This window comes from Crocodylus siamensis, chromosome 4, assembly GCF_052110815.1.
Source record: "Crocodylus siamensis isolate JL-2025a chromosome 4, ASM5211081v1, whole genome shotgun sequence".
NCBI lineage: Eukaryota > Metazoa > Chordata > Crocodylia > Crocodylidae > Crocodylus > Crocodylus siamensis.
The window spans coordinates 245,594,427-245,609,122 of record NC_143398.1 but is presented as its reverse complement, the minus strand read 5'-3'; positions in this window follow the sequence as shown (position 1 = coordinate 245,609,122).

Here is a 14,696-nt window from a genome sequence, read left to right as displayed (position 1 = left end):
AAATGGAAAGTCCTCTTTCCACTGGGATACTCTATGGTAGGGGTCCATATGCTGCACTATAGCCAGGGCACCATCGCTGCCACCCTCACTGTTGCAATCAGCACCGTAAGATCTTAAATAACCAGGAACTCAAGTTTTCTATCTCATCGGAAGACACTTGGGAGGAGGAGAACACTCATTTCTTCCCCTTCCCTCCCATGTGAATTCTTTTGTGCTGTTTCCCTCTGCCCAAGTCCCCCTTGGGTGAAGAGGAGCAACAGCCCCTCTGAAATCCCAGATGCCTCCTGCAGACTTGAGGTTGCATTTCAGCTGACTTTGAGGTCTTCCCCTTCCCACGGGTCCCTGCTCAGACCATGACAAAACCTTTGGCTCTTTGCTCGCCTGCCTTACTCAGCCCTGCAAAAAGACAAAAGACCCCTAAATAAATAGCTGCTGCATCCTCTAATTGCAGCAGACAGAGCAGGTGGAGGTCAGCCGTTCCCAGCATGGAGCAGCACAGGAGCTAGCAAGGGTCTCTGTGTACACATAATAAAGGCAGCCCGCACAAGAGCCCCCATTAGATTTAAATCACAACCCTAACAAAACATTGGCTTCTCTACTTGAGCTGTTCACAGCAGAAACAATGCAGCTGACCGACAGTCTGGGGGGAGCAATTAGTTAGACTCATTCTTCCTGCTGCCTCATTCAGGCATTAAATCAGAGAAACCCTGGCATCTTTTCCAGCAGCTGTAACCTACCTTCTTCTCCCCCCACCCCATCCCCCAAGTGCTCCAGCCCAGCTCAGGAGCAGTTGAGATCTGGTTCCCATGTCTTAGACCCATCTCTCACGACATGGGTGAACCGGTCAGGTGGGAGATATCATATGGCATCTGGAATTATATTGCCCTTCAGTAACCCCAATAATCAAGCAGTCTTGCATGGCCCAAACAGCCCCCTCGGACCTTTGGGACCCCCTCATTGTCATGAAAATGAATTCCCATTTCTAAAAGCTGCCATGATGCTTCCAATAACGGTGACAGATGAAGTCTGTGGGCTGATGAGCTTCTTCTCAAGCTTCTTGGTGCCTAGACTCCTGCTTGCTTCAGATTTGGGGAGGGTGCCTCCAGACTCAATACAAAATCCCTGTTCTGGCATAGGCAAAATGCCACCTGGGTTGAGACTTGGGCAGCAAAACCTTTTCAAAGTTGCAGGTGGATGCTGGAGGTGACCCTGAGCAGAGCTGGAAGCACGGGTGACTAGGGAGGTGAAACAAAAAACCAGAGGCATGCCTCTGAGTCACCCTGCCTGGGAAGGGAGGATCTCCAGAGATAGTGCAAAGCTTGCTGCATCAAGTCCTTATCAGCTGCAGAAAGGGCAGAGAAATCCAAGTGCTGGCCCCAAGGCCATGAGGAGTAAGATACTAGATGGGAACATTGCATCCCAGAAGAGGGAGTTGCTGCTTGAAGGATTCGGGAGACTTCCGCTGCCTGGAGCAGAGGGGAATACGCTGACAATGAACAAACAAAATGCTGATTCTTGCAACCTGGGAGTTAATGAGGTTAAATCCCATTCATTCATGTGCATCCCAGAGACCCAGTCACCTCCTTGATGAACCGGAGTCATATCTCATTCATGCAAGGCCTCTGTGGAAACATCCCTGATTTCCCCTGACTTACCTGAGACCAGATTGGAGCCTGTGACTTCTCCTAGGAACACCCCAGGGCAGTGACACTGGTGTAGTCAGAAGGCCACAGCTCAGGATATGTTCTCTGCAGAGAGTGAAGAAGAGTAGGAGAGGTTCATACATCACCAGTCCTACAAAGAACAGAGACCTCCTCCGACTCCCTGAGGACCTTGCCAGCTGTGCTCACTCAAGCCCATACTGGAAACCCAGAAAGGAGCGGCGCAGAGCAGAGGGGAGGAACACCCACGATGCCACCCGCTACCTCCGAGCCATGCAAAGAGGGTCAGGAGGCATCTGAAAGCTGCAGGCTGGACAAGCTAGTCCCCAGTTAGCCACTGGAGCTTCAGGGGCTGGTTGGGAGAAGCCTCCACTCTGGACCTGAACAGTCTCCAAATCACTTGAGTCTGCAGGGCTGGGCTGGGAAGGCAATGATAAAGGTGAGCTTGCTGGTATCCCCTGCTTCTGGTCCAGACAACATGTGGGTCGCGCTGAGGCCAGGTCTATGCTGCTTGAATCATGACACCAGTATATTGCGCCCCCAAAGCACTGCTAGCGAGGACGTAGCTTAGGGGCCAAAGCTGTGCTCATTAGTGGTAAAGCAAAACCACTCCCAGGAGCATCACAGCTGCAGCAGTAAAAGTGGAGGGGCTTCCGTCAGTGGGTCACAAATCACATCACTTCCCCCACCTCGACCAACAGAGTGATGTGGGCAGAAGTTGGACTATAGCCCTGACCAGAAACAGGATTAAACAACCCCTTGATTTTTAAGATGAGTTAAAGGAACCTTTATTAAGCTGAAAAATAACTGCTGGTTGCATCTGTAGGCAAAAGTTCAAGGTCAGATCTGACTGGATCCAGACCGGCTCATCCAGCTGCATTTCACAGCAGGAATAAATAGCTCGCCCTCCCCTTGCACTTCCCATGGAGTGTCTCTTATCACTGCAGTAATCCAAACTCATGAAAGAGGTGGCATCTTTTATAAGACCAACTAGATATTTGCAAACAAATTATTTTATTTATTTGCAAGCTTTCAGGCACACTCACCCTTCATCAGGCACAGGAGAGAGCAGAAACTGTAAAAGTTTTCCTATGTAGAAATGAAAATTTGTGTTCCTTATCACTACACACAGCAGCAGGAGTGGCAAGCACCGCTGACAAGCAGCCTCTCCATTAGCTTAGTGGTTAGATGAGAAACTGTTCAGGGCAGGGACATATCACACAAAACAGTGTGTACAGTCACCACATCATGTCTATTTTAAGGAGTGACACTTAGTTCCATGCTTTCATCTCCGGAGCCTTGTACAAGCATTGGCCCAGAGCCTCTAGTGGGGACGGCCACTGTGAAACACGGCTGGGCTGCATTCAGAATAATGTCCTAGAAACTGGCCTCCCTGATGGTGCAAAGCCAGTTCTTGTGCTGCCGCCTATTGCCCTGCCACAGATGTAGGGAGAATAGCAAGGACTTCTCTGCACCCTGCCTTCCGATTTCCAGCTGAGATGGTGGCCCCAGGGTAACGGACGGGATGACCTCCTGAGGTCCCTTTCAGCCCCACCGGCCTCTCATTCTACTACATACACTATTTGTACACACACACACACACACACACACACACACACACACACTAATGTATATACACACAGGTATACACACACACGTGCATATTTATATATACATGTATGTATACACATGTACACATGTATATACACACATATGTATACACATGTGCACATACATTTCATAGACATTAGGGCTGGAAGGGACCTCGGGAGATCATCGAGTCCAGCCCCCTGCCTAAAGGGCAGGAAGTCAGCTGGGGTCATAGGATCCCAGCAAGATAAGCATCCAATTTACTCTTGAAGGTGTTCAATGTAGGTGCTTGAACCACCTCCGCTGGCAGACTGTTCCAGACCTTGGGGGCTCGGACAGGAAAGAAATTCTTCCTTATGTCCAGCCTGAAACGGTCTTGCAGGAGTTTGTGACCGTTTGACCTCGTCATCCCTTGGGGCGCTCTGGTGAACAGACGTTCCCCCAGATCCTGGTGGTCACCCCTGATAAACTTATAGCTGGCGTGGCTCTCCTCTGGACTCTCTGAAGCTTCTCCACATCCTTTTTGAATTCTGGAGCCCAAAACTGGACGCAGTACTCCAGCTGCGGCCTCACCAAGGCCGAGTACAAAGGGAGAATGACGTCCCGGGATTTGCTCGAGAAGCACCTATGGATGCACGCCAGCATTTTGGTCGCTTTACTAGCCGCAGCATCACATTGCAGGCTCATGTTCATCTTGTGGTCAATGATGACCCCCAAGTCTTTTTCTTCTGTAGTGCTAACCAACGTAGGGGTGAGCAGGAGGACGAGCTCGTCCTGCTTGTTGGCCAGGCTCCTGGCATTAGTGTACAGGCAGGCAAGTGTGCCCTTGGGGGCTCTTGCCTTGCCCACAGATTGTGCCAGGGCTGGGGCAGGGGTGGGCTCCCTTAAGTGCCCCCTTAAGTGCCTTGGTCCGCTGGCTTTGCAAGGGCCGTTCAGCGGGCCAGCAGGGGCAGTCGTCCCCCCATCCCCCAGCGGGCTTAGTTTAAAGCCCAGTGGAGCAGGTCAGCCAGCCTGGCTGAGAAGAGCCTCCTCCCCAGGGGAGAGAGGTGGAGGCCACAGGGGACACAACGGTGGGAGTCTACTACAGACCTCCCACTCAAAGTCCCGAGCTTGACCAGGAGTTCGCCTGGGAACTGACTGAGGCCGCTTGCTCCAGGACCTTGGTTGTCATGCGTGTGTACACACATGTACACACGGGTGCACATGTATGTATGTATGTATATACACACATATGTACGCACACATGTATACTCACCTATATAGCGCACACATACATATTACCTACACACAAGCCCACACACAATGCATTAATAAATATGTTATACAAATAACATGTGTGACACTTGCAGCACACGCTGAGTCTGCATCACGGAGCTTCCCTCTGCCTCTGTCTGAGAAAACAACTTGCAAGGCCCTGGACTTCTTAGCACAGGGTCAACTAGTCCTCTTTCTCCTAGTCCTGCATAAATGATTTTACACTGAAAGGCACATCATTGACTTCTAATCCAATGCAAATTGCCTGCTACCATTTGATCGAGGCTTATCACTGGGATTTTTCCTCTTTTCAAAGTGACACTCCCCCTGTTACTGTCAAAGCCAGACAAGAAATTGTCTGGCTACAAGGGGGAAAAGTGAATCTGACAACTCTGATGAAGCACAAAGTGCACCCCAACACAGAAAGAAAACACAGGGAGAATTGGAAATATGTTCTCACAAAACACTTTCCATTTTACCCATTGTCAGTACTGCTTGTAGAAACAGTATGAATAACTGTTTAGATAGAAGATCAACTTTTTAGAGAAAAAATATGCCTTTAAACACAATTATCCAAGTATTCTGGTATTTTCTTTGGCAACAATGCAACACATCTACATTTTATAAGTACCACATTCCCTCTCTCCCAAGAGATGTCCCTAGGTTTACACCAGATTTATCATGGTCTCTTGCAGACCTGCATTTTGATTACTGTCATTGATTACAGAAGAAATGTTGCTTCGGGAAACTGATAACGCCATGTGCACTAAAGAAACATATCTTGTACAGTTTAAATTCATTTAATCTTCTGCCCTCCTTTTATGCCCTTTGTCCCATTTGTGAGTTGCAGTAAGTTGAAAAGGGCAGATAATGAAGATTGTACCTTTTCACACTGAGATTTTTGCCTTCCCTTTGATTTAATTACATTAAAGCCAGAACAGAAGGATATCATCACAGGTATAAGAACAATTTACAACTCAAAATTTTATTCTCTCTATTTTGCAATTTTAAATGATAGACTATTCCCATTTGTCTTCATCTTCCTTGAAGTGTGGGGCCCAAAACTGGGTGCAGTCCTCCAGGTGAGTCCTTTTCAGTGCTGAATAGAGTAGAGGAATCTCTTGGCTTTTGGGCAACAGTCCTATTACGACAATCCCATATGCTCTTGGATTTGGGTTTGTTTTGTTTTTTACCAAAAACAGTTTCATAGATGTTAGGGGCCGGAAGGGACCTCACGAGATCATCAGGTCCAGCCCCGCTGCACTTGGTCAGGAAAGGTTGCTGGGGTCACATGATCCCAGTAAGGTGAGTGTCCAGATGTTTTTTGAAGATTTCCAGAGTAAGTGATTGTATTGCCTCTGGGTGCAATCTAATAGCACACTGTAAACTCATAGTCAGCTGGCAGTACACTCAGTTATGATTATCATACAGTGTAAAAGTACCTCTCTTCCCCACAGAGCTCAAATCTTTTCCCTGTTTACATATACAAGCATCCCATCGCCTGCTTCTCCAAGGCAGCCACTTCTGGGGTGGAACGCAGCAGCCAGTCTCTGCAATGCTGAGCAAGACTGCAGCAACACAGAACAATAAATGAAATACTACTGATATGCAAATGTCACTCTTTGTCGGTAACATAAAGGGAAAAAAATCAGCCTGAAGAAGGGTGCTTGTACCTGAAAGCTTGCAAAGAACAATTTAATGAAAGATAATAGAAGTCTAATAAAAGATATCACACCTGCTCAAATAACCTTCTGGGCCAAAGGATCAGCATTCACTTTGATGTTCAAGTGAGGGGATGAAACTCCTCCTGACATGGACTCTGTCATTGTCACTTCTGCTCGTCACACCTCAGTGTAATTGTGCTGTTAATTGAGCTTTCCATGACACTGGTCCGGAGGCACTCTGAGCTATCACCCTCTTTTGTCAATCTAGCCATTAGATTTGGCCAGTATGGGTCAGCTCCGGGTCTCTAGATTCAATCAGGATCAGGCAGGGGACAGGATGGTCTCCAGGGAGGTGGAGTGTCCATCAGGAAGGGATCTGTCTGTTTGTCCATGGAGAATGGATCCCTTGGCTTTTGGCTGGCTTAACAGGAAGGGAGAGATCCCTTTCTACCCGTGGCTGGCCGGTCTTGCTGGTTAATGAGTTTCTCCCACTGCCAGGTTCCTCCGAGCCTTGCTGGCTGTGTGCTGGGGCTGGCTGGCTTTCCATCCAGATTTTTTAAATATTTTGTGCTGTGGTTTCTGTGCGGCACTCAGACACTTTGCACAAGGCACCTTATAAATTGATTAAATCAATACGCATAAAACATTATTTTTAATCCTTCCTTTCATGTTGCTCTTTTCATTATTAAAAGGCCCCCACCCACAGATCCCATCGCCACGCTACAACAAGGGCCAGACCAGCTTAACTAAAAATACCTTAGGCTTCCCCACAAAAGGTTGGAAAATAATAGTTTTATGAAAGGAAACTTGTTTTGGAGTAAAAGCAAAGCTTGTAAATGCTTGGAGAGGACTGTCTCTTCTGCTACATTTCCCACAATACCGCAGGCCTCAGGCATAATCAGAAGCAAACCAATAAATTCACAATATTACCAAGCATGACGACGATCTCCATTTCCCCACAGGCCTGCAAGGTACAAGGACTTGGCCTCTCTCTTCAATTAGGGATGGGTAAATCTTAAAAGGTTTGGATGCTTCGGTCTAATAAACCTCCAAAGTTCAGATCCTTTTTCAAACTAGATCCAAACCCATATAGGCCATTCCTCCCCTGCCTGCAGACAATGGACATTTTGCCATTAACATCAGCTGGGAGGAGGGTTAGGCTCTTGCAATGGCTGGGCAGAAAGTGAAGGTTTCTTGGCGTCTGGGTTTCACGTGGATTTCCTGTGCTGTCTGGGTCATGAGGTGGGGGTCCACAACTTCTAATTCAAGAGCTGCAAACCAGTGTTGTGGGTATAAGGGAGAGATTGCAGAAGGCAGTATTGCTCAAGTGGTTCTCTGGGAGTCTGAGCCCCATACAGGGCTGTCGCTGCCCCACCTTTCACACATACACACCATGCTACAAGCCCCTGAAAAAGTAAAGAGAAGGGGATATGGCAGCATGATGTGGAGCCAGATGGAAAAGGCCCAAGCTCTGACCTCTGAGACTCCAGGAATGAAGGTGATTGCACTCTCTGTGGGAAAGGAAAAGGACAGGCCAGGAAGGAAGACGCGGAAAGGTCCTCGTGTCGATTTGCAAGAGGCTTCCAACAAACCTGCCAACAAGTTCCAAGGAGGATCGATGCAGCCCAGTTACTCTCTCCAGGTCTCTGTATTTCTAATTAACAGTGCAGCACCTGATGAGGAGATGTTGCTCAGTGCCCTTGAGGATAGGCCCCAGAAGCTAGAAGCTTTCTTATCACTAGACTCCAGCTTTTTCCTTAGCCTCTACCCTATCCCTCTTCCTAGTGACTTCCTTTTCCAGAGATCCCAGGACCAAGGGCAATCAGTGCAACATCTCTGGACTTGTGGCTTTTGACAGATATCAGTGCAATTGAACAAAGAACAAGACTTCTGTCTTGGCTCCTTGAAGATGATGATTATGCTCTTGGGTTCACACATGAATTTACTACTCCATGGGAAGGGGTCCATGGAGACCAGAAGCTAAGGTGAGTTACAAGTCAGGGCTGTGGCCTAGCTTCAGTGTCCTTTATGTGCTATGGAACATGAATTCCCCCTGGATCTCATCACTGAGAGGTAACTATTTAGGCAATTAAGAGAAACAATTAAGATAGTGGAGAGTAGCCAGGCTGGACTGAATGCATCCAGTTTCTCTTGTGAAGCTGTCTCAGGCCTGAGCAGTACTTGGTTGGGAGACGACCTTGCACTCAGAGATGCTGTAGACTCATGTCAAGGAGTCATAGTTGAACAACTGGCAAATCCAAGACCACAGAGAGTGAATGGCTGGCCAGACTGAGTTCAGTCCCACTGATGCTGTCGAGCTGATGTCTGGGAATAAAAGCAAGGATGGTCGTGATTAGTGCAGATGTGACATCACTTCCTTCTGATGGTCTACCAGCTGATAGGTAAGAGCCCAGTTTCCTTGTGCAAACAGCACAGGGTAGAAGGCAAGGCAAGGTAGCACCTTAAGGGCGAACTCATTCAGAGAGGTATAAGCACAAAGTAGCATCACTCAAGTCATACATTAGCTACTTGTTGTGTTACAGCAGAACTAACGATTGCATTTGGCAGACGTACACCCGTTTATACCATATCGCCATGCCAGACCCCAAGCATCAATCATTATAAGGCAGCACACAGATCTAGAATTTTGAAAGGAAGGTGCAGATGGTGAGGTGCCTCATCACATACAACACAACACATACTTTTCTCCCTTTAAAAACAAACTAGAAGCTTTACTGAGATGCTAGGGGGCTTAGACTGTAGTATTTGGTTTAAGATGGAAGCAAAAAACAAGTATAACTTCTTTGGAATGAGTTAAAACCAATCTAAAGGGCTGTAAAATTGGAGTGTCCTTACCAGGAGCAGCTAATGGAGAGCAGGACTGCAGAATAAAAGCTAACTTGATTCGTGGAACACCGAGACTCCTCTATTCGGCACTGGGGAGGCCACATCTGGAGTCCTGTGTCAAGTTGTGGGCCCTCACTACAGAAGGGATGTGGACACATTGGAGAGAATCCAGTGGAAGGCAATGAAAATTGTTCAAAAGCTGGGGGTCATGACTTGTGAGAAGAGGCTGAGGGAACTGGGCTGATTTAGTCTGCAGAAGAGAAGACTGAGGGGACTTAACCGCAGCCTTCAACTCCCTGAAGCATGGATCCAAAGAGGATGGAGCTGGACTGTTCTCAGTGGGGGCAGATGACAGGACAAGGAGCAATGGGCTCAAGTTGCAGCAAGGAAAGGAGGTTGGGTATTAGGAAAAACTTTCTTACTCGGAGGGTGGTGAAACACTGGAACAGGGTCCTCAGAGAGGTGGTGGCATCTCCATCCTTGGAGGTTTTCAAAACCCGACTAGACAAAGCCTTGGCTGGGATGAAGTAGTTGGGGCTGGTCCTGCTTGGAGCATGGGTTGGACTTGATGCAGTCTCCTGAGGTCCCTTCCCACCGTCATTTTCCATGCTGGTATGAAATCATTAAGATAGAAGAGAGGGTCATTAGCACCTGTGCAATGAAGAGTTTAGAAGGAATGAGGTAGATTAGTACGAGCCACAAAATCAAGCGACTCCCTCAGCACAGCTGGACTGGAAATGCTGCTGCCACTGCCAGGCAGCTGACTATAAACTTTGGGTGGACCCAGAATCAAAGGGGGATGCAAGTGCACCAGTGCACACCCCCCGGATCCACCCCTGAAGCTGTATATCTGCTCTGTTAACAGTGTGGGGATCTTAAACAGGGCACCACTGGCTGACAGGTCACGAACAGCTAACAAACTCAGTTGTTTCCTGGACCTTGTTTTCAACAGCTTATCGCCCTTGCCCTATGGCTTAAGTCCTTTAAGGATTCCTTTCAAGATCACAGTGTTCTGCTAGGAAGACCTTTGGGACCTCTTGGCTAAACATGGGCATTTCTTTTATTCATTACCAGTCTCTGGCTTCTTTAATGCTTTAGCTATTTCATCACAGCATTCAGCAGCCTGTTAATGTGTCTTTTGGATTTGTTTTAACCAGCAGCCCTCCCTGCTCCATCGTTTGGCAGAGCACCGTTGTCCTTTTTCAGGAGGAGCTGAGCACTGTCGTCTGGAGGTTAAAACCCTGTGGACCAGGAATCAGGATTCTTGGGTTTCATTCCCGGCTGTGGCACGGATGCTCTGGGTGGTCCTGTCAAGCCATCTTCCCCTCTCTGTGCCTTCATTTCCCTACTGGTAAAATGCGGGCTTCAGTGGAGTTATGAACCCAGCCTAGCATGTGTGCATGTTTGTGTGATCCTGTGTCTTACTACTTTCTCTGCTTCTAACCTAAAACACCACAATGCAAACAGTGAGCTCAGATTTGGAAAAGTCCCAGAAACAGCTCATTTGACCAGATTCTGCACTTGGAAACTGTAAGTTCAAGATATTAAAGGTATTGAGATCAGGCCACCCAGTACAACTGTCCATGGAATAAACCAGGCATTATGGTAATCAGATACTATTATTGAAGTACAGTTTTGGCAGCCAAGCATAAACTTTCATTAAAATATTTTAAAGAATTCTTCGACATCTGCTGTTAAGACAATAATATCTTGGCTTGCTGCTAATAGAGAGGAATTGGTTGAGACTCTGAAGATGGGGCAACATGGGTGACCAGGATCCTGAAATGATGGAGCTTGTAATCCTGAGAAAAGGAGGGAAGGACAACGCCAGTGTAAAAGCACCAGACTTCAAAAATGCAGAGAATTGGTAAGCAGGATCTTACGTAGTGTAAAGTCTAAGAAAAAAAGGGATCTAGAAGAGTTGATTGTACCTTAAAGAGACTGTATTAAGAGCAGGCTATCTTGATACAAAGGAAGAACTGCAAGAGATGCATCTGGCTAAGCAGTCAGCTCTTCAATGACACGAAACTTCAGAAGGAAACGTGTATTACTAAGGATGAATATGGGAGCCTAGTACAGGCATGGAGGTAGAAAGTCGGGATGGCAAAGGCACAGAGTGAGATGCACATAGTGATGGGTATAACAGGCAATAAAAACCATTCTGTGGGTATGTTAGCAATAAGAGCAAGACTGAGGCAAGCGTAGGTCCCTTCTTGACTGGGGGAAGAATACGATAATGGATGCTGCGGAGAAGGTAGACGGCACTCTTCACTGGCAGCATGCTTGGGTGCCTAATTCCTTTCAGGCTATTAACAGTGGTTGATTTAATAATGAGCAGAGATCACCAGAAGGCTGTTCCCTCCCCTTGCTGCCCCTGCCCAAAATTTCATTTTTGTTCAGCATTTCTACATTTTTTCAGGTTGACGATAAAAAAAATTCCCAGTTTTCAGCCATGCAAAATGGATGTTGAAACCTGGAGAAGGAAATCTATATCAGGTAGATTTTTCTGGGAAAACGTGTCAGGGAAAAGAACAGGCACCTCCTGCAGAAATCTCCCCTCTGACAAAAAAACAACAACACTAAAAATATTTTTTGGTGAAAAAATCTGAGGTAGCTTTAAAAAAGGAGAGAGTGTCTTGCACTTCTAGGCTCAGTGATCACAGTATCATGGTCCTCACCCTAGCTGAAGCAGCAGGCCAAAAGTAAATGCAACACCACACTTGAGCCCTCAATAATACACACCTGGCTCTTTTCGCTTGATTCAGGACTTTGAGGTTGTTTTTGAAGGCATTAATTTGTGGTGCTCTACAGCTCAGCATTTTCTTTAAGTCTCCTGCACACTAAATAAGCCCTTGAAAGGAAGAGGCACAATGTGCATCCACCTCTGGAGAGCAAGTAGCTTGCTTTGTGTGCAAACACTCTTTTAATGGAGCCATGGATTAAATAATAGCACTGATGTCATACAAGGTAGCAATGAACCATGCCTCAAATTGGGGGTGAGGAAAGGAGCAGAGAGGTTTTGTAGGTGTGCAGGGTAGGGGTTGGTGGCTTGACGTGAAGCAGAGGTGGCCAACCCCTGTGGCATATGGCAGATCAAGGAAGGGCCAGGCAGCACAGTGACAGAAAGGGAGGGAGCAGAAAGCAGAGCAGCAACTTGGGCAGGGCATACAGGGCAGGGGGCAGAAAGCAGAGCAACAGATTGGTCAAGGGAAAGGGAATCGGAGTGGCACTCAGGGAGGGTGCAGGGTTAATCTATACCCCACTGATGTGAGGTTTGACCCTGCTGCTTTGCCAAAACTAACCGAAAGGTCCAAATTGATTCAGAAAAAGCAAAGACGTGCTCCTACAAACTGTCTCCCCCCTTCCCACTGCTCCAGCTTGATTCAAAGCTCCTTCTCTTCCACCTCAGATTCATTAAAATGCACAAGACGTCCTACTCCCAAAGACACTACTGGCACGAGCCTCCCCTTTCTTCCACACAATTGCCCTGCTCTGCTTGAAAGATGACCCTGGAGATGAGCAAGGAGGACTTCAGTGAGAGATGGTGGGTTTTGGGGAGAGTCAGTGGGGGAAAGCGACACAGAAGAACAGGAAAACAAAGCATCTGAATAGGGCTTCACACTTCCGGGCCTCAATAAAGGCCTTTTTTCAGGTTTGTCCACCCCTAAGTTCTTCCCTCCCGTAAGGGGTCGGGTTACGGCTAAATAAACAACGCGGCAGAACACATGGATCTAAGACAGTGGTTCCCAGTCTTTTCCAGGCCCTGCTTTGAAGATGCCAGCTCTTAGCTTACATTTTTTTTTAATTAGAATTGCAATTCTTCTGTTGCAAAGGGCTCAAAAAGGTCACTACAAGGCAGAATGCTTTTGATGCTATGGATTCATCTTTGCGATATCTGGGTTTAGCTTGGGAATCATGGGTAGGTGTTTGCACATCTAACAGAGCTAATATCGGGCAGCACCCTTGAAAGAATATCATGGCACCCCAGGCACTGGCATTGTGGTTGAAAATCACTGATATAAGGCAAGGTTTGGAGGTGGTATTCAGTCCTTTGCATTTGAAAGATTCAATCATGCTTTACTCTGCCTGAAAAAGGCAAGCTGCTCTGTTCATATTTTCCTCTCTTTTCTTTCTTTGCAGCTGATAGCTGAGCTGAGACATAAACAACATCTAAGGGACAACTCAAATCATTGGAGAAGTACCATCAATGCTGTCTGCAGAAGATCCTTTGACTCCAGTGGAAAGACAGACACACCAACATCAGCATCCTCTCGCAAACAAACACCATGAGCATCAAGGCGATGATCATCCGACATCAACTTCACTGGGCCGGCCACATCATCCAGATGTCTGACTCCAGCCTCCTGAAGCAAGTTTTACTCTCCCAGCTCAGTCAAGGTGTACGTTCAAGAGGAGGGCAGAGAAAATGCTTCAAGGATGTCTTCAAGGCCAACTTGAAAAAATGCAACATTGACATCAACTGGTGGGAGACTATCACCCAGGACTGCCCCAAGTAAAGGAAGAGTTGGCTACAAGAATCTCAGTACTTTGAAACCTTCTTATGACAACAGGAGATGGAAAATCAGGAGTGGCAGAAACTGCATGTCATGGACCAAATCAAGAACCCAGAGCCCCCCACCTCCACTTTCCACCTTGGAAACACATGTCCAAGCTGCAACAGAGTCTGTCAATCCCAAATCAATCTCATCAGCCATCTTCAGACCCACAGGTAAAGCAATCATGGGAGACAATCATCCTGACTGCAAGGGATTGCCAAAGAAGGAGTTTCAAACAACCCCAGACCGACAGAACTGGGGATATAAGCTGCCTTTCTACAGATCATCATGAACTAGGAAGTTTGAGTGACAAACTGGTGCCCTAGAAAGGTGGTGAATTGCTTTGTAGGTAAATGCCATTGCTTTTCCTAGTCAGTTTGGACAAGACAACCTGGGAGGTCCCTTCTAAACCTCTGTTTCCATGAGACAGTGCAATGACCAATGCCACCCCAGGGGACACCCTTTACAGCCAAAAGAAGAGGCGGTATCCCCAGCTCATGCACCTGGCCCTTGGGTGGCAGTAGTTATGCTGTGGACACATGAATAGGAAAACAAAACATGGGAAGAGTTTGAAGAGCCACAAGCAGGATCAAAGGACTGGAAAACAGGCCTGAAGTGAGAGACTCCAGGAGCTCAGTCTATTTAGCTCATCACAGAGAAGGCTAAGGACCAGTGTGGAATCAGGATAAGCACAAAACCTGTGTAATGGGGAACGGGACCCAATCCCCCAATCAGGGATGATCCAGGATCCAGCTGTGTAAGGCTTGGAAAATGGGTGGCAGGGAAGCAGTGCAGTGTTAATTGGCTCTGCTCCCCCACTGCCAAATTTCCAGACCCAAGGGGAGCCTTGTGGGTCAGGTTGCCTAGCTCCCTGCACCGGATCTGGCCCGCGGGCTGGAGCCTGAGCACCCTTGGTTTAACAAAAACCACTAGCTGCAAAGTGAAGTGAGAAAAATCCTGACTAGAAATATGGCAACATTTTCCTTAACACTGAGAATAATTAATGACTGGAACAACTTACTGAGAGCCAAGTGTGTTCTTCATCCCTGGGCATTTTAAAATCAAGCTTAGATAGGGCAGAAGTTTGTCCTATTTCCAACAGGAAGGAAATCCAAGGAGCACTG